Source organism: Opisthocomus hoazin, chromosome 24 (genome assembly GCF_030867145.1).
Source record: "Opisthocomus hoazin isolate bOpiHoa1 chromosome 24, bOpiHoa1.hap1, whole genome shotgun sequence".
Lineage (NCBI taxonomy): Eukaryota > Metazoa > Chordata > Aves > Opisthocomiformes > Opisthocomidae > Opisthocomus > Opisthocomus hoazin.
In genome coordinates, this window is record NC_134437.1 from 11,319,660 (window position 1) to 11,346,901 (window position 27,242).

Here is a 27,242-nt window from a genome sequence, read left to right on the forward strand (position 1 = left end):
CTTCAAATGTCGACTGGAAGGGGGGAGGTCCCTGCCAGGCTCCTTTCGCAGCCCTGCTCTGAGAATGCGAACGTCTGCATATAGCTGGCAGCCAGAAGGGGCTAGCCTGGAAAGCTGTTGCTCAGCCTCATCTGCCCATGGCACTGCTCGCACAGAGGCACAGAGACTGGGGCTGCTTGCTTGTCTTGCCACCTCAAACTTCAAACGTATCTTATGTTGTCCGTGCTGGGCGCCTCCGGTGGCCCTGCTCCGAAAATGCGAATGTCTGCAGATAGCTGGCAGGCAGAAGGGGCTAGCCTGGAAAGCTGTTGCTCAGCCTCATCTGCCCATGGCACTGCTCGCACAGAGGCACAGAGACTGGGGCTGCTTGCTTGTCTTGCCACCTCAAACTTCAAATGTATACTTGAAGTGGGGAGGTCCCTGCCAGGCTCCTTTCGCAGCCCTGCTCCGAAAATGCGAACGTCTGCAGATAGCTGGCAGGCAGAAGGGGCTAGCCTGGAAAGCTGTTGCTCAGCCTCATCTGCCCATGGCACTGCTCGCACAGAGGCACAGAGACTGGGGCTGCTTGCTTGTCTTGCCACCTCAAACTTCAAATGCATACTTGAAGTGGGGAGGTCCCTGCCAGGCTCCTTTCGCAGCCCTGCTCCGAAAATGCGAACGTCTGCAGATAGCTGTCAGCCAGAAGTGGCTAGCCTGGAAAGCTGTTGCTCAGCCTCATCTGCCCATGGCACTGCTGGCACAGAGGCACAGAGACTGGGGCTGCTTGCTTGTCTTGCCACCTCAAACTTCAAATGTATACTTGAAGTGGCTAGGTCCCTGCCAGGCTCCTTTCGCAGCCCTGCTCCGAAAATGCGAACGTCTGCAGATAGCTGGCAGCCAGAAGTGGCTAGCCTGGAAAGCTGATGCTCAGCTTAATCTGTGCATGTCTCTGCTCGCACAGAGGCAGAGAGACTGGGGCTGCTTGCTTGTCTTGCCACCTCAAACTTCAAACGTATCTTATGTTGTCCATGCTGGGCGCCTCCGGTAGACCTGCTCTGAGAATGCGAACGTCTGCAGATAGCTGGCAGGCAGAAGGGGCTAGCCTGGAAAGCTGTTGCTCAGCCTCATATGCCCATGACACTGCTCGCACAGAGGCACAGAGACTGGGGCTGCTTGCTTGTCTTGCCACCTCAAACTTCAAATGTAGACTGGAAGGGGGGAGGTCCCTGCCAGGCTCCTTTCCCAGCCCTGCTCTGAGAATGCGAACGTCTGCAGATAGCTGGCAGCCAGAAGGGGCTAGCCTGGAAAGCTGTTGCTCAGCCTCATCTGCCCATGGCACTGCTCGCACAGAGGCAGAGAGACTGGGGCTGCTTGCTTGTCTTGCCACCTCAAACTTCAAATGTATACTTGAAGTGGGGAGGTCCCTGCCAGGCTCCTTTCGCAGCCCTGCTCCGAAAATGCGTACGTCTGCAGATAGCTGGCAGCCAGAAGTGGCTAGCCTGGAAAGCTCTTTCTCAACCAGATCTGCACATGACACTGCTCGCACAAAGGCACAGAGACTGGGGCTGCTTGCTTGTCTTGCCACCTCAAACTTCAAACGTATCTTATGTTGTCCATGCTGTGCGCCTCCGGTAGACCTGCTCTGAGAATGCGAACGTCTGCAGATAGCTGGCAGGCAGAAGGGGCTAGCCTGGAAAGCTGTTGCTCAGCCTCATATGCCCATGACACTGCTCGCACAGAGGCACAGAGACTGGGGCTGCTTGCTTGTCTTGCCATCTCAAACTTCAAATGTATACTTGAAGTGGGGAGGTCCCTGCCAGGCTCCTTTCGCAGCCCTGCTCCGAAAATGCGAACGTCTGCAGATAGCTGTCAGCCAGAAGTGGCTAGCCTGGAAAGCTGTTGCTCAGCCTCATCTGCCCATGGCACTGCTCGCACAGAGGCACAGAGACTGGGGCTACTTGCTTGTCTTGCCACCTCAAACTTCAAATGTATACTTGAAGTGGGGAGGTCCCTGCCAGGCTCCTTTCCCAGCCCTGCTCCGAAAATGCGAACATCTGCAGATAGCTGGCAGCCAGAAGGGGCTAGCCTGGAAAGCTCTTTCTCAACCAGATCTGCACATGACACTGCTCGCACAGAGGCACAGAGACTGGGGCTGCTTGCTTGTCTTGCCACCTCAAACTTCAAACGTATCTTATGTTGTCCATGCTGGGCGCTTCCGGTAGACCTGCTCTGAGAATGCGAACGTCTGAAGATGGCTGGCAGGCAGAAGGGGCTAGCCTGGAAAGCTGTTGCTCAGCCTCATATGCCCATGACACTGCTCGCACAGAGGCACAGAGACTGGGGCGGCTTGCTTGTCTTGCCACCTCAAACTTCAAATGTAGACTGGAAGGGGGGAGGTCCCTGCCAGGCTCCTTTCGCAGCCCTGCTCTGAGAATGCGAACGTCTGCAGATAGCTGGCAGGCAGAAGGGGCTAGCCTGGAAAGCTGTTGCTCAGCCTCATCTGCCCATGGCACTGCTCGCACAGAGGCACAGAGACTGGGGCTGCTTGCTTGTCTTGCCACCTCAAACTTCAAACGTATACTTGAAGTGGGGAGGTCCCTGCCAGGCTCCTTTCGCAGCCCTGCTCCGAAAATGCGTACGTCTGCAGATAGCTGGCAGCCAGAAGTGGCTAGCCTGGAAAGCTCTTTCTCAACCAGATCTGCACATGACACTGCTCGCACAAAGGCACAGAGACTGGGGCTGCTTGCTTGTCTTGCCACCTCAAACTTCAAACGTATCTTATGTTGTCCATGCTGGGCGCCTCCTGTAGACCTGCTCTGAGAATGCGAACGTCTGCAGATAGCTGGCAGCCAGAAGGGGCTAGCCTGGAAAGCTGTTGCTCAGCCTCATCTGCCCATGGCACTGCTCGCACAGAGGCACAGAGACTGGGGCTGCTTGCTTGTCTTGCCACCTCAAACGTCAAATGTATACTTGAAGTGGGGAGTTCCCTGCAAGGCTCCTTTCGGAGCCCTGCTCCGAAAATGCGAACGTCTGCAGATAGCTGGCAGCCAGAAGGGGCCAGCCTGGAAAGCTGTTGCTCAGCCTCATCTGCCCATGGCTCTGCTCACACAGAGGCAGAGAGACTGGGGCTGCTTGCTTGTCTTGCCACCTCAAACTTCAAACGTATCTTATGTTGTCTGTGCTGGGCGCCTCCGGTAGCCTTGCTCTGAGAATGCGAACGTCTGCAGATAGCTGGCAGGCAGAAGGGGCTAGCCTGGAAAGCTGTTGCTCAGCCTCATCTGCCCATGGCACTGCTCGCACAGAGGCACAGAGACTGGGGCTGCTTGCTTGTCTTGCCACCTCAAACTTCAAATGTCGACTGGAAGGGGGGAGGTCCCTGCCAGGCTCCTTTCGCAGCCCTGCTCCGAAAATGCGAACGTCTGCAGATAGCTGGCAGGCAGAAGGGGCTAGCCTGGAAAGCTGTTGCTCAGCCTCATCTGCCCATGGCACTGCTCGCACAGAGGCACAGAGACTGGGGCTGCTTGCTTGTCTTGCCACCTCAAACTTCAAATGCATACTTGAAGTGGGGAGGTCCCTGCCAGGCTCCTTTCGCAGCCCTGCTCCGAAAATGCGAACGTCTGCAGATAGCTGTCAGCCAGAAGTGGCTAGCCTGGAAAGCTGTTGCTCAGCCTCATCTGCCCATGGCACTGCTCGCACAGAGGCACAGAGACTGGGGCTGCTTGCTTGTCTTGCCACCTCAAACTTCAAATGTATACTTGAAGTGGCTAGGTCCCTGCCAGGCTCCTTTCGCAGCCCTGCTCCGAAAATGCGAACGTCTGCAGATAGCTGGCAGCCAGAAGTGGCTAGCCTGGAAAGCTGTTGCTCAGCTTAATCTGTGCATGTCTCTGCTCGCACAGAGGCAGAGAGACTGGGGCTGCTTGCTTGTCTTGCCACCTCAAACTTCAAACGTATCTTATGTTGTCCGTGCTGGGCGCCTCCGGTAGCCTTGCTCTGAGAATGCGAACGTCTGCAGATAGCTGACAGCCAGAAGGGGCTAGCCTGGAAAGCTGTTGCTCAGCCTCATCTGCCCATGGCACTGCTCGCACAGAGGCACAGAGACTGGGGCTGCTTGCTTGTCTTGCCATCTCAAACTTCAAATGTATACTTGAAGTGGGGAGGTCCCTGCCAGGCTCCTTTCGCAGCCCTGCTCCGAAAATGCGAACGTCTGCAGATAGCTGTCAGCCAGAAGTGGCTAGCCTGGAAAGCTGTTGCTCAGCCTCATCTGCCCATGGCACTGCTCGCACAGAGGCACAGAGACTGGGGCTACTTGCTTGTCTTGCCACCTCAAACTTCAAATGTATACTTGAAGTGGGGAGGTCCCTGCCAGGCTCCTTTCCCAGCCCTGCTCCGAAAATGCGAACATCTGCAGATAGCTGGCAGCCAGAAGGGGCTAGCCTGGAAAGCTCTTTCTCAACCAGATCTGCACATGACACTGCTCGCACAGAGGCACAGAGACTGGGGCTGCTTGCTTGTCTTGCCACCTCAAACTTCAAACGTATCTTATGTTGTCCATGCTGGGCGCTTCCGGTAGACCTGCTCTGAGAATGCGAACGTCTGAAGATGGCTGGCAGGCAGAAGGGGCTAGCCTGGAAAGCTGTTGCTCAGCCTCATATGCCCATGACACTGCTCGCACAGAGGCACAGAGACTGGGGCTGCTTGCTTGTCTTGCCACCTCAAACTTCAAATGTAGACTGGAAGGGGGGAGGTCCCTGCCAGACTCCTTTCGCAGCCCTGCTCTGAGAATGCGAACGTCTGCAGATAGCTGGCAGGCAGAAGGGGCTAGCCTGGAAAGCTGTTGCTCAGCCTCATCTGCCCATGGCACTGCTCGCACAGAGGCACAGAGACTGGGGCTGCTTGCTTGTCTTGCCACCTCAAACTTCAAACGTATCTTATGTTGTCCGTGCTGGGCGCCTCCGGTAGCCTTGCTCTGAGAATGCGAACGTCTGCAGATAGCTGACAGCCAGAAGGGGCTAGCCTGGAAAGCTGTTGCTCAGCCTCATCTGCCCATGGCACTGCTCGCACAGAGTCACAGAGACAGGGGCTGCTTGCTTGTCTTGCCACCTCAAACTTCAAACGTATCTTATGTTGTCCATGCTGGGCGCTTCCGGTAGACCTGCTCTGAGAATGCGAACGTCTGAAGATGGCTGGCAGGCAGAAGGGGCTAGCCTGGAAAGCTGTTGCTCAGCCTCATATGCCCATGACACTGCTCGCACAGAGGCACAGAGACTGGGGCTGCTTGCTTGTCTTGCCACCTCAAACTTCAAATGTAGACTGGAAGGGGGGAAGTCCCTGCCAGGCTCCTTTCGCAGCCCTGCTCTGAGAATGCGAACGTCTGCAGATAGCTGGCAGCCAGAAGGGGCTAGCCTGGAAAGCTCTTGCTCAGCCTCATCTGCCCATGGCACTGCTCGCACAGAGGCACAGAGACTGGGGCTGCTTGCTTGTCTTGCCACCTCAAACTTCAAACGTATCTTATGTTGTCCGTGCTGGGCGCCTCCGTTAGCCTTGCTCTGAGAATGCGAACGTCTGCAGATAGCTGACAGCCAGAAGGGGCTAGCCTGGAAAGCTGTTGCTCAGCCTCATCTGCCCATGGCACTGCTCGCACAGAGTCACAGAGACAGGGGCTGCTTGCTTGTCTTGCCACCTAAAACTTCAAATGTATACTTGAAGTGGGGAGGTCCCTGCCAGGCTCCTTTCCCAGCCCTGCTCCGAAAATGCGAACGTCTGCAGATAGCTGGCAGCCTGAAGTGGCTAGCCTGGAAAGCTGTTGCTCAGCCCCATCTGCCCATGGCACTGCTCGCACAGAGGCACAGAGACTGGGGCTGCTTGCTTGTCTTGCCACCTCAAACTTCAAATGTATACTTGAAGTGGGGAGGTCCCTGCCAGGCTCCTTTCCCAGCCCTGCTCCGAAAATGCGAACGTCTGCAGATAGCTGGCAGGCAGAAGGGGCTAGCCTGGAAAGCTCTTTCTCAACCAGATCTGCACATGACACTGCTCGCACAGAGGCACAGAGACTGGGGCTGCTTGCTTGTCTTGCTACCTCAAACTTCAAACGTATCTTATGTTGTCCATGCTGGGCGCCTCCGGTAGACCTGCTCTGAGAATGCGAACGTCTGAAGATGGCTGGCAGGCAGAAGGGGCTAGCCTGGAAAGCTGTTGCTCAGCCTCATATGCCCATGACACTGCTCGCACAGAGGCACAGAGACTGGGGCTGCTTGCTTGTCTTGCCACCTCAAACTTCAAATGTAGACTAGAAGGGGGGAGGTCCCTGCCAGGCTCCTTTCGCAGCCCTGCTCTGAGAATGCGAACGTCTGCAGATAGCTGGCAGCCAGAAGGGGCTAGCCTGGAAAGCTGTTGCTCAGCCTCATCTGCCCATGGCACTGCTCGCACAGAGGCACAGAGACTGGGGCTGCTTGCTTGTCTTGCCACCTCAAACTTCAAATGTAGACTGGAAGGGGGGAGGTCCCTGCCAGGCTCCTTTCGCAGCCCTGCTCTGAGAATGCGAACGTCTGCAGATAGCTGACAGCCAGAAGGGGCTAGCCTGGAAAGCTGTTGCTCAGCCTCATCTGCCCATGGCACTGCTCGCACAGAGGCACAGAGACTGGGGCTGCTTGCTTGTCTTGCCACCTCAAACTTCAAACGTATCTTATGTTGTCCGTTGTGGGCGCCTCCGGTGGCCCTGCTCCGAAAATGCGAACGTCTGCAGATAGCTGGCAGCCAGAAGGGGCTAGCCTGGAAAGCTGTTGCTCAGCCTCATCTGCCCATGGCACTGCTCGCACAGAGGCACAGAGACTGGGGCTGCTTGCTTGTCTTGCCACCTCAAAGTTCAAATGTATACTTGAAGTGGGGAGGTCCCTGCCAGGCTCCTTTCCCAGCCCTGCTCCGAAAATGCGAACGTCTGCAGATAGCTGGCAGCCAGAAGTGGCTAGCCTGGAAAGCTGTTGCTCAGCCTCATCTGCCCATGGCACTGCTCGCACAGAGGCACAGAGACTGGGGCTGCTTGCTTGTCTTGCCACCTCAAACTTCAAATGTATACTTGAAGTGGGGAGGTCCCTGCCAGGCTCCTTTCGCAGCCCTGCTCCGAAAATGCGAACGTCTGCAGATAGCTGGCAGCCAGAAGGGGCTAGCCTGGAAAGCTGTTGCTCAGCTTCATCTGTGCATGTCTCTGCTCGCACAGAGGCAGAGAGACTGGGGCTGCTTGCTTGTCTTGCCACCTCAAACTTCAAACGTATCTTATGTTGTCCATGCTGGGCGCCTCCGGTAGACCTGCTCTGAGAATGCGAACGTCTGCAGATAGCTGGCAGGCAGAAGGGGCTAGCCTGGAAAGCTGTTGCTCAGCCTCATATGCCCATGACACTGCTCGCACAGAGGCACAGAGACTGGGGCTGCTTGCTTGTCTTGCCACCTCAAACTTCAAATGTAGACTGGAAGGGGGGAGGTCCCTGCCAGGCTCCTTTCCCAGCCCTGCTCTGAGAATGCGAACGTCTGCAGATAGCTGGCAGCCAGAAGGGGCTAGCCTGGAAAGCTGTTGCTCAGCCTCATCTGCCCATGGCACTGCTCGCACAGAGGCAGAGAGACTGGGGCTGCTTGCTTGTCTTGCCACCTCAAACTTCAAATGTATACTTGAAGTGGGGAGGTCCCTGCCAGGCTCCTTTCGCAGCCCTGCTCCGAAAATGCGTACGTCTGCAGATAGCTGGCAGCCAGAAGTGGCTAGCCTGGAAAGCTCTTTCTCAACCAGATCTGCACATGACACTGCTCGCACAAAGGCACAGAGACTGGGGCTGCTTGCTTGTCTTGCCACCTCAAACTTCAAACGTATCTTATGTTGTCCATGCTGTGCGCCTCCGGTAGACCTGCTCTGAGAATGCGAACGTCTGCAGATAGCTGGCAGGCAGAAGGGGCTAGCCTGGAAAGCTGTTGCTCAGCCTCATATGCCCATGACACTGCTCGCACAGAGGCACAGAGACTGGGGCTGCTTGCTTGTCTTGCCATCTCAAACTTCAAATGTATACTTGAAGTGGGGAGGTCCCTGCCAGGCTCCTTTCGCAGCCCTGCTCCGAAAATGCGAACGTCTGCAGATAGCTGTCAGCCAGAAGTGGCTAGCCTGGAAAGCTGTTGCTCAGCCTCATCTGCCCATGGCACTGCTCGCACAGAGGCACAGAGACTGGGGCTACTTGCTTGTCTTGCCACCTCAAACTTCAAATGTATACTTGAAGTGGGGAGGTCCCTGCCAGGCTCCTTTCCCAGCCCTGCTCCGAAAATGCGAACATCTGCAGATAGCTGGCAGCCAGAAGGGGCTAGCCTGGAAAGCTCTTTCTCAACCAGATCTGCACATGACACTGCTCGCACAGAGGCACAGAGACTGGGGCTGCTTGCTTGTCTTGCCACCTCAAACTTCAAACGTATCTTATGTTGTCCATGCTGGGCGCTTCCGGTAGACCTGCTCTGAGAATGCGAACGTCTGAAGATGGCTGGCAGGCAGAAGGGGCTAGCCTGGAAAGCTGTTGCTCAGCCTCATATGCCCATGACACTGCTCGCACAGAGGCACAGAGACTGGGGCGGCTTGCTTGTCTTGCCACCTCAAACTTCAAATGTAGACTGGAAGGGGGGAGGTCCCTGCCAGGCTCCTTTCGCAGCCCTGCTCTGAGAATGCGAACGTCTGCAGATAGCTGGCAGGCAGAAGGGGCTAGCCTGGAAAGCTGTTGCTCAGCCTCATCTGCCCATGGCACTGCTCGCACAGAGGCACAGAGACTGGGGCTGCTTGCTTGTCTTGCCACCTCAAACTTCAAACGTATACTTGAAGTGGGGAGGTCCCTGCCAGGCTCCTTTCGCAGCCCTGCTCCGAAAATGCGTACGTCTGCAGATAGCTGGCAGCCAGAAGTGGCTAGCCTGGAAAGCTCTTTCTCAACCAGATCTGCACATGACACTGCTCGCACAAAGGCACAGAGACTGGGGCTGCTTGCTTGTCTTGCCACCTCAAACTTCAAACGTATCTTATGTTGTCCATGCTGGGCGCCTCCTGTAGACCTGCTCTGAGAATGCGAACGTCTGCAGATAGCTGGCAGCCAGAAGGGGCTAGCCTGGAAAGCTGTTGCTCAGCCTCATCTGCCCATGGCACTGCTCGCACAGAGGCACAGAGACTGGGGCTGCTTGCTTGTCTTGCCACCTCAAACGTCAAATGTATACTTGAAGTGGGGAGTTCCCTGCAAGGCTCCTTTCGGAGCCCTGCTCCGAAAATGCGAACGTCTGCAGATAGCTGGCAGCCAGAAGGGGCCAGCCTGGAAAGCTGTTGCTCAGCCTCATCTGCCCATGGCTCTGCTCACACAGAGGCAGAGAGACTGGGGCTGCTTGCTTGTCTTGCCACCTCAAACTTCAAACGTATCTTATGTTGTCTGTGCTGGGCGCCTCCGGTAGCCTTGCTCTGAGAATGCGAACGTCTGCAGATAGCTGGCAGGCAGAAGGGGCTAGCCTGGAAAGCTGTTGCTCAGCCTCATCTGCCCATGGCACTGCTCGCACAGAGGCACAGAGACTGGGGCTGCTTGCTTGTCTTGCCACCTCAAACTTCAAATGTCGACTGGAAGGGGGGAGGTCCCTGCCAGGCTCCTTTCGCAGCCCTGCTCCGAAAATGCGAACGTCTGCAGATAGCTGGCAGGCAGAAGGGGCTAGCCTGGAAAGCTGTTGCTCAGCCTCATCTGCCCATGGCACTGCTCGCACAGAGGCACAGAGACTGGGGCTGCTTGCTTGTCTTGCCACCTCAAACTTCAAATGCATACTTGAAGTGGGGAGGTCCCTGCCAGGCTCCTTTCGCAGCCCTGCTCCGAAAATGCGAACGTCTGCAGATAGCTGTCAGCCAGAAGTGGCTAGCCTGGAAAGCTGTTGCTCAGCCTCATCTGCCCATGGCACTGCTCGCACAGAGGCACAGAGACTGGGGCTGCTTGCTTGTCTTGCCACCTCAAACTTCAAATGTATACTTGAAGTGGCTAGGTCCCTGCCAGGCTCCTTTCGCAGCCCTGCTCCGAAAATGCGAACGTCTGCAGATAGCTGGCAGCCAGAAGTGGCTAGCCTGGAAAGCTGTTGCTCAGCTTAATCTGTGCATGTCTCTGCTCGCACAGAGGCAGAGAGACTGGGGCTGCTTGCTTGTCTTGCCACCTCAAACTTCAAACGTATCTTATGTTGTCCGTGCTGGGCGCCTCCGGTAGCCTTGCTCTGAGAATGCGAACGTCTGCAGATAGCTGACAGCCAGAAGGGGCTAGCCTGGAAAGCTGTTGCTCAGCCTCATCTGCCCATGGCACTGCTCGCACAGAGGCACAGAGACTGGGGCTGCTTGCTTGTCTTGCCATCTCAAACTTCAAATGTATACTTGAAGTGGGGAGGTCCCTGCCAGGCTCCTTTCGCAGCCCTGCTCCGAAAATGCGAACGTCTGCAGATAGCTGTCAGCCAGAAGTGGCTAGCCTGGAAAGCTGTTGCTCAGCCTCATCTGCCCATGGCACTGCTCGCACAGAGGCACAGAGACTGGGGCTACTTGCTTGTCTTGCCACCTCAAACTTCAAATGTATACTTGAAGTGGGGAGGTCCCTGCCAGGCTCCTTTCCCAGCCCTGCTCCGAAAATGCGAACATCTGCAGATAGCTGGCAGCCAGAAGGGGCTAGCCTGGAAAGCTCTTTCTCAACCAGATCTGCACATGACACTGCTCGCACAGAGGCACAGAGACTGGGGCTGCTTGCTTGTCTTGCCACCTCAAACTTCAAACGTATCTTATGTTGTCCATGCTGGGCGCTTCCGGTAGACCTGCTCTGAGAATGCGAACGTCTGAAGATGGCTGGCAGGCAGAAGGGGCTAGCCTGGAAAGCTGTTGCTCAGCCTCATATGCCCATGACACTGCTCGCACAGAGGCACAGAGACTGGGGCTGCTTGCTTGTCTTGCCACCTCAAACTTCAAATGTAGACTGGAAGGGGGGAGGTCCCTGCCAGACTCCTTTCGCAGCCCTGCTCTGAGAATGCGAACGTCTGCAGATAGCTGGCAGGCAGAAGGGGCTAGCCTGGAAAGCTGTTGCTCAGCCTCATCTGCCCATGGCACTGCTCGCACAGAGGCACAGAGACTGGGGCTGCTTGCTTGTCTTGCCACCTCAAACTTCAAACGTATCTTATGTTGTCCGTGCTGGGCGCCTCCGGTAGCCTTGCTCTGAGAATGCGAACGTCTGCAGATAGCTGACAGCCAGAAGGGGCTAGCCTGGAAAGCTGTTGCTCAGCCTCATCTGCCCATGGCACTGCTCGCACAGAGTCACAGAGACAGGGGCTGCTTGCTTGTCTTGCCACCTCAAACTTCAAACGTATCTTATGTTGTCCATGCTGGGCGCTTCCGGTAGACCTGCTCTGAGAATGCGAACGTCTGAAGATGGCTGGCAGGCAGAAGGGGCTAGCCTGGAAAGCTGTTGCTCAGCCTCATATGCCCATGACACTGCTCGCACAGAGGCACAGAGACTGGGGCTGCTTGCTTGTCTTGCCACCTCAAACTTCAAATGTAGACTGGAAGGGGGGAAGTCCCTGCCAGGCTCCTTTCGCAGCCCTGCTCTGAGAATGCGAACGTCTGCAGATAGCTGGCAGCCAGAAGGGGCTAGCCTGGAAAGCTCTTGCTCAGCCTCATCTGCCCATGGCACTGCTCGCACAGAGGCACAGAGACTGGGGCTGCTTGCTTGTCTTGCCACCTCAAACTTCAAACGTATCTTATGTTGTCCGTGCTGGGCGCCTCCGTTAGCCTTGCTCTGAGAATGCGAACGTCTGCAGATAGCTGACAGCCAGAAGGGGCTAGCCTGGAAAGCTGTTGCTCAGCCTCATCTGCCCATGGCACTGCTCGCACAGAGTCACAGAGACAGGGGCTGCTTGCTTGTCTTGCCACCTAAAACTTCAAATGTATACTTGAAGTGGGGAGGTCCCTGCCAGGCTCCTTTCCCAGCCCTGCTCCGAAAATGCGAACGTCTGCAGATAGCTGGCAGCCTGAAGTGGCTAGCCTGGAAAGCTGTTGCTCAGCCCCATCTGCCCATGGCACTGCTCGCACAGAGGCACAGAGACTGGGGCTGCTTGCTTGTCTTGCCACCTCAAACTTCAAATGTATACTTGAAGTGGGGAGGTCCCTGCCAGGCTCCTTTCCCAGCCCTGCTCCGAAAATGCGAACGTCTGCAGATAGCTGGCAGGCAGAAGGGGCTAGCCTGGAAAGCTCTTTCTCAACCAGATCTGCACATGACACTGCTCGCACAGAGGCACAGAGACTGGGGCTGCTTGCTTGTCTTGCTACCTCAAACTTCAAACGTATCTTATGTTGTCCATGCTGGGCGCCTCCGGTAGACCTGCTCTGAGAATGCGAACGTCTGAAGATGGCTGGCAGGCAGAAGGGGCTAGCCTGGAAAGCTGTTGCTCAGCCTCATATGCCCATGACACTGCTCGCACAGAGGCACAGAGACTGGGGCTGCTTGCTTGTCTTGCCACCTCAAACTTCAAATGTAGACTAGAAGGGGGGAGGTCCCTGCCAGGCTCCTTTCGCAGCCCTGCTCTGAGAATGCGAACGTCTGCAGATAGCTGGCAGCCAGAAGGGGCTAGCCTGGAAAGCTGTTGCTCAGCCTCATCTGCCCATGGCACTGCTCGCACAGAGGCACAGAGACTGGGGCTGCTTGCTTGTCTTGCCACCTCAAACTTCAAATGTAGACTGGAAGGGGGGAGGTCCCTGCCAGGCTCCTTTCGCAGCCCTGCTCTGAGAATGCGAACGTCTGCAGATAGCTGACAGCCAGAAGGGGCTAGCCTGGAAAGCTGTTGCTCAGCCTCATCTGCCCATGGCACTGCTCGCACAGAGGCACAGAGACTGGGGCTGCTTGCTTGTCTTGCCACCTCAAACTTCAAACGTATCTTATGTTGTCCGTTGTGGGCGCCTCCGGTGGCCCTGCTCCGAAAATGCGAACGTCTGCAGATAGCTGGCAGCCAGAAGGGGCTAGCCTGGAAAGCTGTTGCTCAGCCTCATCTGCCCATGGCACTGCTCGCACAGAGGCACAGAGACTGGGGCTGCTTGCTTGTCTTGCCACCTCAAAGTTCAAATGTATACTTGAAGTGGGGAGGTCCCTGCCAGGCTCCTTTCCCAGCCCTGCTCCGAAAATGCGAACGTCTGCAGATAGCTGGCAGCCAGAAGTGGCTAGCCTGGAAAGCTGTTGCTCAGCCTCATCTGCCCATGGCACTGCTCGCACAGAGGCACAGAGACTGGGGCTGCTTGCTTGTCTTGCCACCTCAAACTTCAAATGTATACTTGAAGTGGGGAGGTCCCTGCCAGGCTCCTTTCGCAGCCCTGCTCCGAAAATGCGAACGTCTGCAGATAGCTGGCAGCCAGAAGGGGCTAGCCTGGAAAGCTGTTGCTCAGCTTCATCTGTGCATGTCTCTGCTCGCACAGAGGCAGAGAGACTGGGGCTGCTTGCTTGTCTTGCCACCTCAAACTTCAAACGTATCTTATGTTGTCCGTGCTGGGCGCCTCCGGTAGCCTTGCTCTGAGAATGCGAACGTCTGCAGATAGCTGACAGCCAGAAGGGGCTAGCCTGGAAAGCTGTTGCTCAGCCTCATCTGCCCATGGCACTGCTCGCACAGAGTCACAGAGACTGGGGCTGCTTGCTTGTCTTGCCACCTCAAACTTCAAATGTATACTTGAAGTGGGGAGGTCCCTGCCAGGCTCCTTTCGCAGCCCTGCTCCGAAAATGCGAACGTCTGTAGATAGCTGGCAGCCAGAAGTGGGTAGCCTGGAAAGCTGTTGCTCAGCCTCATCTGCCCATGGCACTGCTCGCACAGAGGCACAGAGACTGGGGCTGCTTGCTTGTCTTGCCACCTCAAACTTCAAATGTATACTTGAAGTGGGGAGGTCCCTGCAAGGCTCCATTCCCAGCCCTGCTCCGAAAATGTGAACGTCTGCAGATAGCTGGCAGCCAGAAGGGGCTAGCCTGGAAAGCTCTTTCTCAACCAGATCTGCACATGACACTGCTCGCACAGAGGCACAGAGACTGGGGCTGCTTGCTTGTCTTGCCACCTCAAACTTCAAACGTATCTTATGTTGTCCATGCTGGGCGCTTCCGGTAGAAATGCTCTGAGAATGCGAACGTCTGAAGATGGCTGGCAGGCAGAAGGGGCTAGCCTGGAAAGCTGTTGCTCAGCCTCATATGCCCATGACACTGCTCGCACAGAGGCACAGAGACTGGGGCTGCTTGCTTGTCTTGCCACCTCAAACTTCAAATGTAGACTGGAAGGGGGGAGGTCCCTGCCAGGCTCCTTTCGCAGCCCTGCTCTGAGAATGCGAACGTCTGCAGATAGCTGGCAGGCAGAAGGGGCTAGCCTGGAAAGCTGTTGCTCAGCCTCATCTGCCCATGGCACTGCTCGCACAGAGGCACAGAGACTGGGGTGCTTGCTTGTCTTGCCACGTCAAACTTCAAACGTATCTTATGTTGTCCGTGCTGGGCGCCTCCGGTAGCCTTGCTCTGAGAATGCGAACGTCTGCAGATAGCTGACAGCCAGAAGGGGCTAGCCTGGAAAGCTGTTGCTCAGCCTCATCTGCCCTTGGCACTGCTCGCACAGAGTCACAGAGACAGGGGCTGCTTGCTTGTCTTGCCACCTCAAACTTCAAATGTATACTTGAAGTGGGGAGGTCCCTGCCAGGCTCCTTTCCCAGCCCTGCTCCGAAAATGCGAACGTCTGCAGATAGCTGGCAGCCAGAAGTGGCTAGCCTGGAAAGCTCTTTCTCAACCAGATCTGCACATGACACTGCTCGCACAGAGGCACAGAGACTGGGGCTGCTTGCTTGTCTTGCTACCTCAAACTTCAAACGTATCTTATGTTGTCCATGCTGGGCGCCTCCGGTAGCCCTGCTCTGAGAATGCGAACGTCTGAAGATGGCTGGCAGGCAGAAGGGGCTAGCCTGGAAAGCTGTTGCTCAGCCTCATATGCCCATGACACTGCTCGCACAGAGGCACAGAGACTGGGGCTGCTTGCTTGTCTTGCCACCTCAAACTTCAAATGTAGACTAGAAGGGGGGAGGTCCCTGCCAGGCTCCTTTCGCAGCCCTGCTCTGAGAATGCGAACGTCTGCAGATAGCTGGCAGCCAGAAGGGGCTAGCCTGGAAAGCTGTTGCTCAGCCTCATCTGCCCATGGCACTGCTCGCACAGAGGCACAGAGACTGGGGCTGCTTGCTTGTCTTGCCACCTCAAACTTCAAATGTAGACTGGAAGGGGGGAGATCCCTGCCAGGCTCCTTGCCCAGCCCTGCTCTGAGAATGCGAACGTCTGCAGATAGCTGACAGCCAGAAGGGGCTAGCCTGGAAAGCTGTTGCTCAGCCTCATCTGCCCATGGCACTGCTCGCACAGAGGCACAGAGACTGGGGCTGCTTGCTTGTCTTGCCACCTCAAACTTCAAACGTATCTTATGTTGTCCGTTGTGGGCGCCTCCGGTGGCCCTGCTCCGAAAATGCGAACGTCTGCAGATAGCTGGCAGCCAGAAGGGGCTAGCCTGGAAAGCTGTTGCTCAGCCTCATCTGCCCATGGCACTGCTCGCACAGAGGCACAGAGACTGGGGCTGCTTGCTTGTCTTGCCACCTCAAACTTCAAATGTATACTTGAAGTGGGGAGGTCCCTGCCAGGCTCCTTTCCCAGCCCTGCTCCGAAAATGCGAACGTCTGCAGATAGCTGGCAGCCAGAAGTGGCTAGCCTGGAAAGCTGTTGCTCAGCCTCATCTGCCCATGGCACTGCTCGCACAGAGGCACAGAGACTGGGGCTGCTTGCTTGTCTTGCCACCTCAAACTTCAAATGTATACTTGAAGTGGGGAGGTCCCTGCCAGGCTCCTTTCGCAGCCCTGCTCCGAAAATGCGAACGTCTGCAGATAGCTGGCAGCCAGAAGGGGCTAGCCTGGAAAGCTGTTGCTCAGCTTAATCTGTGCATGTCTCTGCTCGCACAGAGGCAGAGAGACTGGGGCTGCTTGCTTGTCTTGCCACCTCAAACTTCAAACGTATCTTATGTTGTCCGTGCTGGGCGCCTCCGGTAGCCTTGCTCTGAGAATGCGAACGTCTGCAGATAGCTGACAGCCAGAAGGGGCTAGCCTGGAAAGCTGTTGCTCAGCCTCATCTGCCCATGGCACTGCTCGCACAGAGTCACAGAGACTGGGGCTGCTTGCTTGTCTTGCCACCTCAAACTTCAAATGTATACTTGAAGTGGGGAGGTCCCTGCCAGGCTCCTTTCGCAGCCCTGCTCCGAAAATGCGAACGTCTGTAGATAGCTGGCAGCCAGAAGTGGGTAGCCTGGAAAGCTGTTGCTCAGCCTCATCTGCCCATGGCACTGCTCGCACAGAGGCACAGAGACTGGGGCTGCTTGCTTGTCTTGCCACCTCAAACTTCAAATGTATACTTGAAGTGGGGAGGTCCCTGCAAGGCTCCTTTCCCAGCCCTGCTCCGAAAATGCGAACGTCTGCAGATAGCTGGCAGCCAGAAGGGGCTAGCCTGGAAAGCTCTTTCTCAACCAGATCTGCACATGAGACTGCTCGCACAGAGGCACAGAGACTTGGGCTGCTTGCTTGTCTTGCCACCTCAAACTTCAAACGTATCTTATGTTGTCCATGCTGGGCGCTTCCGGTAGAAATGCTCTGAGAATGCGAACGTCTGAAGATGGCTGGCAGGCAGAAGGGGCTAGCCTGGAAAGCTGTTGCTCAGCCTCATATGCCCATGACACTGCTCGCACAGAGGCACAGAGACTGGGGCTGCTTGCTTGTCTTGCCACCTCAAACTTCAAATGTAGACTGGAAGGGGGGAGGTCCCTGCCAGGCTCCTTTCGCAGCCCTGCTCTGAGAATGCGAACGTCTGCAGATAGCTGGCAGGCAGAAGGGGCTAGCCTGGAAAGCTGTTGCTCAGCCTCATCTGCCCATGGCACTGCTCGCACAGAGGCACAGAGACTGGGGCTGCTTGCTTGTCTTGCCACCTCAAACTTCAAACGTATCTTATGTTGTCCGTGCTGGGCGCGTCCGGTAGCCTTGCTCTGAGAATGCGAACGTCTGCAGATAGCTGACAGCCAGAAGGGGCTAGCCTGGAAAGCTGTTGCTCAGCCTCATCTGCCCTTGGCACTGCTCGCACAGAGTCACAGAGACAGGGGCTGCTTGCTTGTCTTGCCACCTCAAACTTCAAATGTATACTTGAAGTGGGGAGGTCCCTGCCAGGCTCCTTTCCCAGCCCTGCTCCGAAAATGCGAACGTCTGCAGATAGCTGGCAGCCAGAAGGGGCTAGCCTGGAAAGCTGTTGCTCAGCCTCATCTGCCCATGGCACTGCTCGCACAGAGGCACAGAGACTGGGGCTGCTTGCTTGTCTTGCCACCTCAAACTTCAAATGTATACTTGAAGTGGGGAGGTCCCTGCCAGGCTCCTTTCGCAGCCGTGCTCCAAAAATGCGAACGTCTGCAGATAGCTGGCAGCCAGAAGGGGCTAGCCTGGAAAGCTGTTGCTCAGCTTAATCTGTGCATGTCTCTGCTCGCACAGAGGCAGAGAGACTGGGGCTGCTTGCTTGTCTTGCCACCTCAAACTTCAAACGTATCTTATGTTGTCCGTGCTGGGCGCCTCCGGTAGCCTTGCTCTGAGAATGCGAACGTCTGCAGATAGCTGACAGCCAGAAGGGGCTAGCCTGGAAAGCTGTTGCTCAGCCTCATCTGCCCATGGCACTGCTCGCACAGAGTCACAGAGACTGGGGCTGCTTGCTTGTCTTGCCACCTCAAACTTCAAATGTATACTTGAAGTGGGGAGGTCCCTGCCAGGCTCCTTTCGCAGCCCTGCTCCGAAAATGCGAACGTCTGCAGATAGCTGGCAGCCAGAAGTGGCTAGCCTGGAAAGCTGTTGCTCAGCCTCATCTGCCCATGGCACTGCTCGCACAGAGGCACAGAGACTGGGGCTGCTTGCTTGTCTTGCCACCTCAAACTTCAAATGTATACTTGAAGTGGGGAGGTCCCTGACAGGCTCCTTTCGCAGCCCTGCTCTGAGAATGCGAACGTCTGCAGATAGCTGGCAGCCAGAAGGGGCTAGCCTGGAAAGCTGTTGCTCAGCCTCATCTGCCCATGGCACTGCTCGCACAGAGGCACAGAGACTGGGGCTGCTTGCTTGTCTTGCCACCTCAAACTTCAAACGTATCTTATGTTGTCCGTGCTGGGCGCCTCCGGTAGCCTTGCTCTGAGAATGCGAACGTCTGCAGATAGCTGACAGCCAGAAGGGGCTAGCCTGGAAAGCTGTTGCTCAGCCTCATCTGCCCATGGCACTGCTCGCACAGAGTCACAGAGACAGGGGCTGCTTGCTTGTCTTGCCACCTCAAACTTCAAATGTATACTTGAAGTGGGGAGGTCCCTGCCAGGCTCCTTTCACAGCCCTGCTCCGAAAATGCGAACGTCTGCAGATAGCTGGCAGCCAGAAGTGGCTAGCCTGGAAAGCTCTTTCTCAACCAGATCTGCACATGACACTGCTCGCACAGAGGCACAGAGACTGGGGCTGCTTGCTTGTCTTGCCACCTCAAACTTCAAACGTATCTTATGTTGTCCATGCTGGGCGCATCCGGTAGACCTGCTCTGAGAATGCGAACGTCTGAAGATGGCTGGCAGGCAGAAGGGGCTAGCCTGGAAAGCTGTTGCTCAGCCTCATATGCCCATGACACTGCTCGCACAGAGGCACAGAGACTGGGGCTGCTTGCTTGTCTTGCCACCTCAAACTTCAAATGTAGACTGGAAGGGGGGAGGTCCCTGCCAGGCTCCTTTCGCAGCCCTGCTCTGAGAATGCGAACGTCTGCAGATAGCTGGCAGCCAGAAGGGGCTAGCCTGGAAAGCTGTTGCTCAGCCTCATCTGCCCATGGCTCTGCTCGCACAGAGGCAGAGAGACTGGGGCTGCTTGCTTGTCTTGCCACCTCAAACTTTAAACGTATCTTATGTTGTCTGTGCTGGGCGCCTCCGGTAGCCTTGCTCTGAGAATGCGAACGTCTGCAGATAGCTGGCAGCCAGAAGGGGCTAGCCTGGAAAGCTGTTGCTCAGCCTCATCTGCCCATGGCACTGCTCGCACAGAGGCACAGAGACTGGGGCTGCTTGCTTGTCTTGCCACCTCAAACTTCAAACGTATTCTGGAAATGGGGAGGTCACTGCCAGGCTCCTTTCGCAGCCCTGCTCCAAAAATGCGAACGTCTGCAGATAGCTGGCAGCCAGAAGGGGCTAGCCTGGAAAGCTGTTGCTCAGCCTCATCTGCCCATGGCACTGCTCGCACAGAGGCACAGAGACTGGGGCTGCTTGCTTGTCTTGCCACCTCAAACTTCAAATGTATACTTGAATTGGGGAGGTCCCTGCCAGACTCCTTTCCCAGCCCTGCTCCGAAAATGCGAACGTCTGCAGATAGCTGGCAGCCAGAACGGGCTAGCCTGGAAAGCTCTTTCTCAACCAGATCTGCACATGACACTGCTCGCACAGAGGCACAGAGACTGGGGCTGCTTGCTTGTCTTGCCACCTCAAACTTCAAACGTATCTTATGTTGTCCATGCTGGGCGCCTCCGGTAGACCTGCTCTGAGAATGCGAACGTCTGCAGATAGCTGGCAGGCAGAAGGGGCTAGCCTGGAAAGCTGTTGCTCAGCCTCATATGCCCATGACACTGCTCGCACAGAGGCACAGAGACTGGGGCTGCTTGCTTGTCTTGCCACCTCAAACTTCAAATTCAGACTGGAAGTGGGGAGGTCCCTGCCAGGCTCCTTTCGCAGCCCTGCTCCGAAAATGCGAACGTCTGCAGATAGCTGGCAGCCAGAAGTGGCTAGCCTGGAAAGCTGTTGCTCAGCCTCATCTGCCCATGGCACTGCTCGCACAGAGGCACAGAGACTGGGGCTGCTTGCTTGTCTTGCCACCTCAAACTTCAAATGTATACTTGAAGTGGGGAGGTCCCTGCCAGGCTCCTTTCGCAGCCCTGCTCCGAAAATGCGAACGTCTGCAGATAGCTGGCAGCCAGAAGGGGCTAGCCTGGAAAGCTGTTGCTCAGCTTAATCTGTGCATGTCTCTGCTCGCACAGAGGCAGAGAGACTGGGGCTGCTTGCTTGTCTTGCCACCTCAAACTTCAAACGTATCTTATGTTGTCCGTGCTGGGCGCCTCCGGTAGCCTTGCTCTGAGAATGCGAACGTCTGCAGATAGCTGACAGCCAGAAGGGGCTAGCCTGGAAAGCTGTTGCTCAGCCTCATCTGCCCATGGCACTGCTCGCACAGAGTCACAGAGACTGGGGCTGCTTGCTTGTCTTGCCACCTCAAACTTCAAATGTATACTTGAAGTGGGGAGGTCCCTGCCAGGCTCCTTTCGCAGCCCTGCTCCGAAAATGCGAACGTCTGCAGATAGCTGGCAGCCAGAAGTGGGTAGCCTGGAAAGCTGTTGCTCAGCCTCATCTGCCCATGGCACTGCTCGCACAGAGGCACAGAGACTGGGGCTGCTTGCTTGTCTTGCCACCTCAAACTTCAAATGTATACTTGAAGTGGGGAGGTCCCTGCAAGGCTCCTTTCCCAGCCCTGCTCCGAAAATGCGAACGTCTGCAGATAGCTGGCAGCCAGAAGGGGCTAGCCTGGAAAGCTCTTTCTCAACCAGATCTGCACATGACACTGCTCGCACAGAGGCACAGAGACTGGGGCTGCTTGCTTGTCTTGCCACCTCAAACTTCAAACGTATCTTATGTTGTCCATGCTGGGCGCTTCCGGTAGAAATGCTCTGAGAATGCGAACGTCTGAAGATGGCTGGCAGGCAGAAGGGGCTAGCCTGGAAAGCTGTTGCTCAGCCTCATATGCCCATGACACTGCTCGCACAGAGGCACAGAGACTGGGGCTGCTTGCTTGTCTTGCCACCTCAAACTTCAAATGTAGACTGGAAGGGGGGAGGTCCCTGCCAGGCTCCTTTCGCAGCCCTGCTCTAAGAATGCGAACGTCTGCAGATAGCTGGCAGCCAGAAGGGGCTAGCCTGGAAAGCTGTTGCTCAGCCTCATCTGCCCATGGCACTGCTCGCACAGAGGCACAGAGACTGGGGCTGCTTGCTTGTCTTGCCACCTCAAACTTCAAACGTATCTTATGTTGTCCGTGCTGGGCGCCTCCGGTAGCCTTGCTCTGAGAATGCGAACGTCTGCAGATAGCTGACAGCCAGAAGGGGCTAGCCTGGAAAGCTGTTGCTCAGCCTCATCTGCCCATGGCACTGCTCGCACAGAGTCACAGAGACAGGGGCTGCTTGCTTGTCTTGCCACCTCAAACTTCAAATGTATACTTGAAGTGGGGAGGTCCCTGCCAGGCTCCTTTCCCAGCCCTGCTCCGAAAATGCGAACGTCTGCAGATAGCTGGCAGCCAGAAGGGGCTAGCCTGGAAAGCTGTTGCTCAGCCTCATCTGCCCATGGCACTGCTCGCACAGAGGCACAGAGACTGGGGCTGCTTGCTTGTCTTGCCACCTCAAACTTCAAATGTATACTTGAAGTGGGGAGGTCCCTGCCAGGCTCCTTTCCCAGCCCTGCTCCGAAAATGCGAACGTCTGCAGATAGCTGGCAGCCAGAAGGGGCTAGCCTGGAAAGCTGTTGCTCAGCTTAAGCTGTGCATGTCTCTGCTCGCACAGAGGCAGAGAGACTGGGGCTGCTTGCTTGTCTTGCCACCTCAAACTTCAAACGTATCTTATGTTGTCCGTGCTGGGCGCCTCCGGTAGCCTTGCTCTGAGAATGCGAACGTCTGCAGATAGCTGGCAGCCAGAAGGGGCTAGCCTGGAAAGCTGTTGCTCAGCCTCATCTGCCCATGGCACTGCTCGCACAGAGTCACAGAGACTGGGGCTGCTTGCTTGTCTTGCCACCTCAAACTTCAAATGTATACTTGAAGTGGGGAGGTCCCTGCCAGGCTCCTTTCCCAGCCCTGCTCCGAAAATGCGAACGTCTGCAGATAGCTGGCAGCCAGAAGTGGCTAGCCTGGAAAGCTGTTGCTCAGCCTCATCTGCCCATGGCACTGCTCGCACAGAGGCACAGAGACTGGGGCTGCTTGCTTGTCTTGCCACCTCAAACTTCAAATGTATACTTGAAGTGGGGAGGTCCCTGCAAGGCTCCTTTCCCAGCCCTGCTCCGAAAATGCGAACGTCTGCAGATAGCTGGCAGCCAGAAGGGGCTAGCCTGGAAAGCTCTTTCTCAACCAGATCTGCACATGACACTGCTCGCACAGAGGCACAGAGACTGGGGCTGCTTGCTTGTCTTGCCACCTCAAACTTCAAACGTATCTTATGTTGTCCATGCTGGGCGCTTCCGGTAGAAATGCTCTGAGAATGCGAACGTCTGAAGATGGCTGGCAGGCAGAAGGGGCTAGCCTGGAAAGCTGTTGCTCAGCCTCATATGCCCATGACACTGCTCGCACAGAGGCACAGAGACTGGGGCTGCTTGCTTGTCTTGCCACCTCAAACTTCAAATGTAGACTGGAAGGGGGGAGGTCCCTGCCAGGCTCCTTTCGCAGCCCTGCTCTAAGAATGCGAACGTCTGCAGATAGCTGGCAGCCAGAAGGGGCTAGCCTGGAAAGCTGTTGCTCAGCCTCATCTGCCCATGGCACTGCTCGCACAGAGGCACAGAGACTGGGGCTGCTTGCTTGTCTTGCCACCTCAAACTTCAAACGTATCTTATGTTGTCCGTGCTGGGCGCCTCCGGTAGCCTTGCTCTGAGAATGCGAACGTCTGCAGATAGCTGACAGCCAGAAGGGGCTAGCCTGGAAAGCTGTTGCTCAGCCTCATCTGCCCATGGCACTGCTCGCACAGAGTCACAGAGACAGGGGCTGCTTGCTTGTCTTGCCACCTCAAACTTCAAATGTATACTTGAAGTGGGGAGGTCCCTGCCAGGCTCCTTTCCCAGCCCTGCTCCGAAAATGCGAACGTCTGCAGATAGCTGGCAGCCAGAAGTGGCTAGCCTGGAAAGCTCTTTCTCAACCAGATCTGCACATGACACTGCTCGCACAGAGGCACAGAGACTGGGGCTGCTTGCTTGTCTTGCCACCTCAAACTTCAAACGTATCTTATGTTGTCCATGCTGGGCGCCTCCGGTAGACCTGCTCTGAGAATGCGAACGTCTGAAGATGGCTGGCAGGCAGAAGGGGCTAGCCTGGAAAGCTGTTGCTCAGCCTCATATGCCCATGACACTGCTCGCACAGAGGCACAGAGACTGGGGCTGCTTGCTTGTCTTGCCACCTCAAACTTCAAATGTAGACTGGAATGGGGGAGGTCCCTGCCAGGCTCCTTTCGCAGCCCTGCTCTGAGAATGCGAACGTCTGCAGATAGCTGGCAGCCAGAAGGGGCTAGCCTGGAAAGCTGTTGCTCAGCCTCATCTGCCCATGGCTCTGCTCGCACAGAGGCAGAGAGACTGGGGCTGCTTGCTTGTCTTGCCACCTCAAACTTTAAACGTATCTTATGTTGTCTGTGCTGGGCGCCTCCGGTAGCCTTGCTCTGAGAATGCGAACGTCTGCAGATAGCTGGCAGCCAGAAGGGGCTAGCCTGGAAAGCTGTTGCTCAGCCTCATCTGCCCATGGCACTGCTCGCACAGAGGCACAGAGACTGGGGCTGCTTGCTTGTCTTGCCACCTCAAACTTCAAACGTAGTCTGGAAATGGGGAGGTCCCTGCCAGGCTCCTTTCCCAGCCCTGCTCTGAGAATGCGAACGTCTGCAGATAGCTGGCAGCCAGAAAAGGCTAGCCTGGAAAGCTGTTGCTCAGCCTCATCTGCCCATGGCACTGCTCGCACAGAGGCACAGAGACTGGGGCTGCTTGCTTGTCTTGCCACCTCAAACTTCAAATGTATACTTGAATTGGGGAGGTCCCTGCCAGGCTCCTTTCCCAGCCCTGCTCCGAAAATGCGAACGTCTGCAGATAGCTGGCAGCCAGAACGGGCTAGCCTGGAAAGCTCTTTCTCAACCAGATCTGCACATGACACTGCTCGCACAGAGGCACAGAGACTGGGGCTGCTTGCTTATCTTGCCACCTCAAACTTCAAACGTATCTTATGTTGTCCATGCTGGGCGCCTCCGGTAGACCTGCTCTGAGAATGCGAACGTCTGCAGATAGCTGGCAGGCAGAAGGGGCTAGCCTGGAAAGCTGTTGCTCAGCCTCATATGCCCATGACACTGCTCGCACAGAGGCACAGAGACTGGGGCTGCTTGCTTGTCTTGCCACCTCAAACTTCAAATTCAGACTGGAAGGGGGGAGGTCCCTGCCAGGCTCCTTTCGCAGCCCTGCTCCGAAAATGCGAACGTCTGCAGATAGCTGGCAGCCAGAAGGGGCTAGCCTGGAAAGCTGTTGCTCAGCCTCATCTGCCCATGGCTCTGCTCGCACAGAGGCAGAGAGACTGGGGCTGCTTGCTTGTCTTACCACCTCAAACTTTAAACGTATCTTATGTTGTCTGTGCTGGGCGCCTCTGGTAGCCTTGCTCTGAGAATGCGAACGTCTGCAGATAGCTGGCAGGCAGAAGGGGCTAGCCTGGAAAGCTGTTGCTCAGCCTCATCTGCCCATGGCACTGCTCGCACAGAGGCACAGAGACTGGGGCTGCTTGCTTGTCTTGCCACCTCAAACTTCAAATGTCGACTGGAAGGGGGGAGGTCCCTGCCAGGCTCCTTTCGCAGCCCTGCTCTAAAAATGCGAACGTCTGCAGATAGCTGGCAGCCAGAAGGGGCTAGCCTGGAAAGCTGTTGCTCAGCTTCATCTGTGCATGGCACTGCTCGCACAGAGGCACAGAGACTGGGGCTGCTTGCTTGTCTTGCCACCTCAAACTTCAAATGTATACTTGAAGTGGGGAGGTCCCTGCCAGGCTCCTTTCCCAGCCCTGCTCCGAAAATGCGAACGTCTGCAGATAGCTGGCAGCCAGAAGGGGCTAGCCTGGAAAGCTCTTTCTCAACCAGATCTGCACATGACACTGCTCGTACAGAGGCACAGAGACTGGGGCTGCTTGCTTGTCTTGCCACCTCAAACTTCAAACGTATCTTATGTTGTCCATGCTGGGCGCCTCCGGTAGACATGCTCTGAGAATGCGAACGTCTGCAGATAGCTGGCAGGCAGAAGGGGCTAGCCTGGAAAGCTGTTGCTCAGCCTCATCTGCCCATGACACTGCTCGCACAGAGGCACAGAGACTGGGGCTGCTTGCTTGTCTTACCACCTCAAACTTCAAATGTAGACTGGAAGGGGGGAGGTCCCTGCCAGGCTCCTTTCGCAGCCCTGCTCTGAGAATGCGAACGTCTGCAGATAGCTGGCAGCCAGAATGGGCTAGCCTGGAAAGCTGTTGCTCAGCCTCATCTGCCCATGGCTCTGCTCGCACAGAGGCAGAGAGACTGGGGCTGCTTGCTTGTCTTGCCACCTCAAACTTCAAACGTATCTTATGTTGTCTGTGCTGGGCGCCTCCGGTAGCCTTGCTCTGAGAATGCGAACGTCTGCAGATAGCTGGCAGCCAGAAGGGGCTAGCCTGGAAAGCTGTTGCTCAGCCTCATCTGCCCATGGCACTGCTCGCACAGAGGCACAGAGACTGGGGCTGCTTGCTTGTCTTGCCACCTCAAACTTCAAATGTCGACTAGAAGGGGGGAGGTCCCTGCCAGGCTCCTTTCGCAGCCCTGCTCTGAGAATGCGAACGTCTGCAGATAGCTGGCAGCCAGAAGGGGCTAGCCTGGAAAGCTGTTGCTCAGCCTCATCTGCCCATGGCACTGCTCGCACAGAGGCAGAGAGACTGGGGCTGCTTGCTTGTCTTGCCACCTCAAACTTCAAACGTATCTTATGTTGTCTGTGCTGGGCGCCTCCGGTAGCCTTGCTCTGAGAATGTGAACGTCTGCAGATAGCTGGCAGGCAGAAGGGGCTAGCCTGGAAAGCTGTTGCTCAGCCTCATCTGCCCATGGCACTGCTCGCACAGAGGCACAGAGACTGGGGCTGCTTGCTTGTCTTGCCACCTCAAACTTCAAACGTATCTTATGTTGTCCGTGCTGGGCGCCTCCGGTGGCCCTGCTCCGAAAATGCGAACGTCTGCAGATAGCTGGCAGGCAGAAGGGGCTAGCCTGGAAAGCTGTTGCTCAGCCTCATCTGCCCATGGCACTGCTCGCACAGAGGCACAGAGACTGGGGCTGCTTGCTTGTCTTGCCACCTCAAACTTCAAATGCATACTTGAAGTGGGGAGGTCCCTGCCAGGCTCCTTTCGCAGCCCTGCTCCGAAAATGCGAACGTCTGCAGATAGCTGGCAGCCAGAAGTGGCTAGCCTGGAAAGCTGTTGCTCAGCTTAATCTGTGCATGTCTCTGCTCGCACAGAGGCAGAGAGACTGGGGCTGCTTGCTTGTCTTGCCACCTCAAACTTCAAACGTATCTTATGTTGTCCGTGCTGGGCGCCTCCGGTAGCCTTGCTCTGAGAATGCGAACGTCGGCAGATAGCTGACAGCCAGAAGGGGCTAGCCTGGAAAGCTGTTGCTCAGCCTCATCTGCCCATGGCACTGCTCGCACAGAGGCACAGAGACTGGGGCTGCTTGCTTGTCTTGCCATCTCAAACTTCAAATGTATACTTGAAGTGGGGAGGTCCCTGCCAGGCTCCTTTCGCAGCCCTGCTCCGAAAATGCGAACGTCTGCAGATAGCTGTCAGCCAGAAGTGGCTAGCCTGGAAAGCTGTTGCTCAGCCTCATCTGCCCATGGCACTGCTCGCACAGAGGCACAGAGACTGGGGCTGCTTGCTTGTCTTGCCACCTCAAACTTCAAATGTATACTTGAAGTGGGGAGGTCCCTGCCAGGCTCCTTTCCCAGCCCTGCTCCGAAAATGCGAACGTCTGCAGATAGCTGGCAGCCAGAAGGGGCTAGCCTGGAAAGCTCTTTCTCAACCAGATCTGCACATGACACTGCTCGCACAGAGGCACAGAGACTGGGGCTGCTTACTTGTCTTGCCACCTCAAACTTCAAACGTATCTTATGTTGTCCATGCTGGGCGCTTCCGGTAGCCCTGCTCTGAGAATGCGAACGTCTGAAGATGGCTGGCAGGCAGAAGGGGCTAGCCTGGAAAGCTGTTGCTCAGCCTCATATGCCCATGACACTGCTCGCACAGAGGCACAGAGACTGGGGCTGCTTGCTTGTCTTGCCACCTCAAACTTCAAATGTAGACTGGAAGGGGGGAGGTCCCTGCCAGGCTTCTTTCGCAGCCCTGCTCTGAGAATGCGAACGTCTGCAGATAGCTGGCAGCCAGAAGG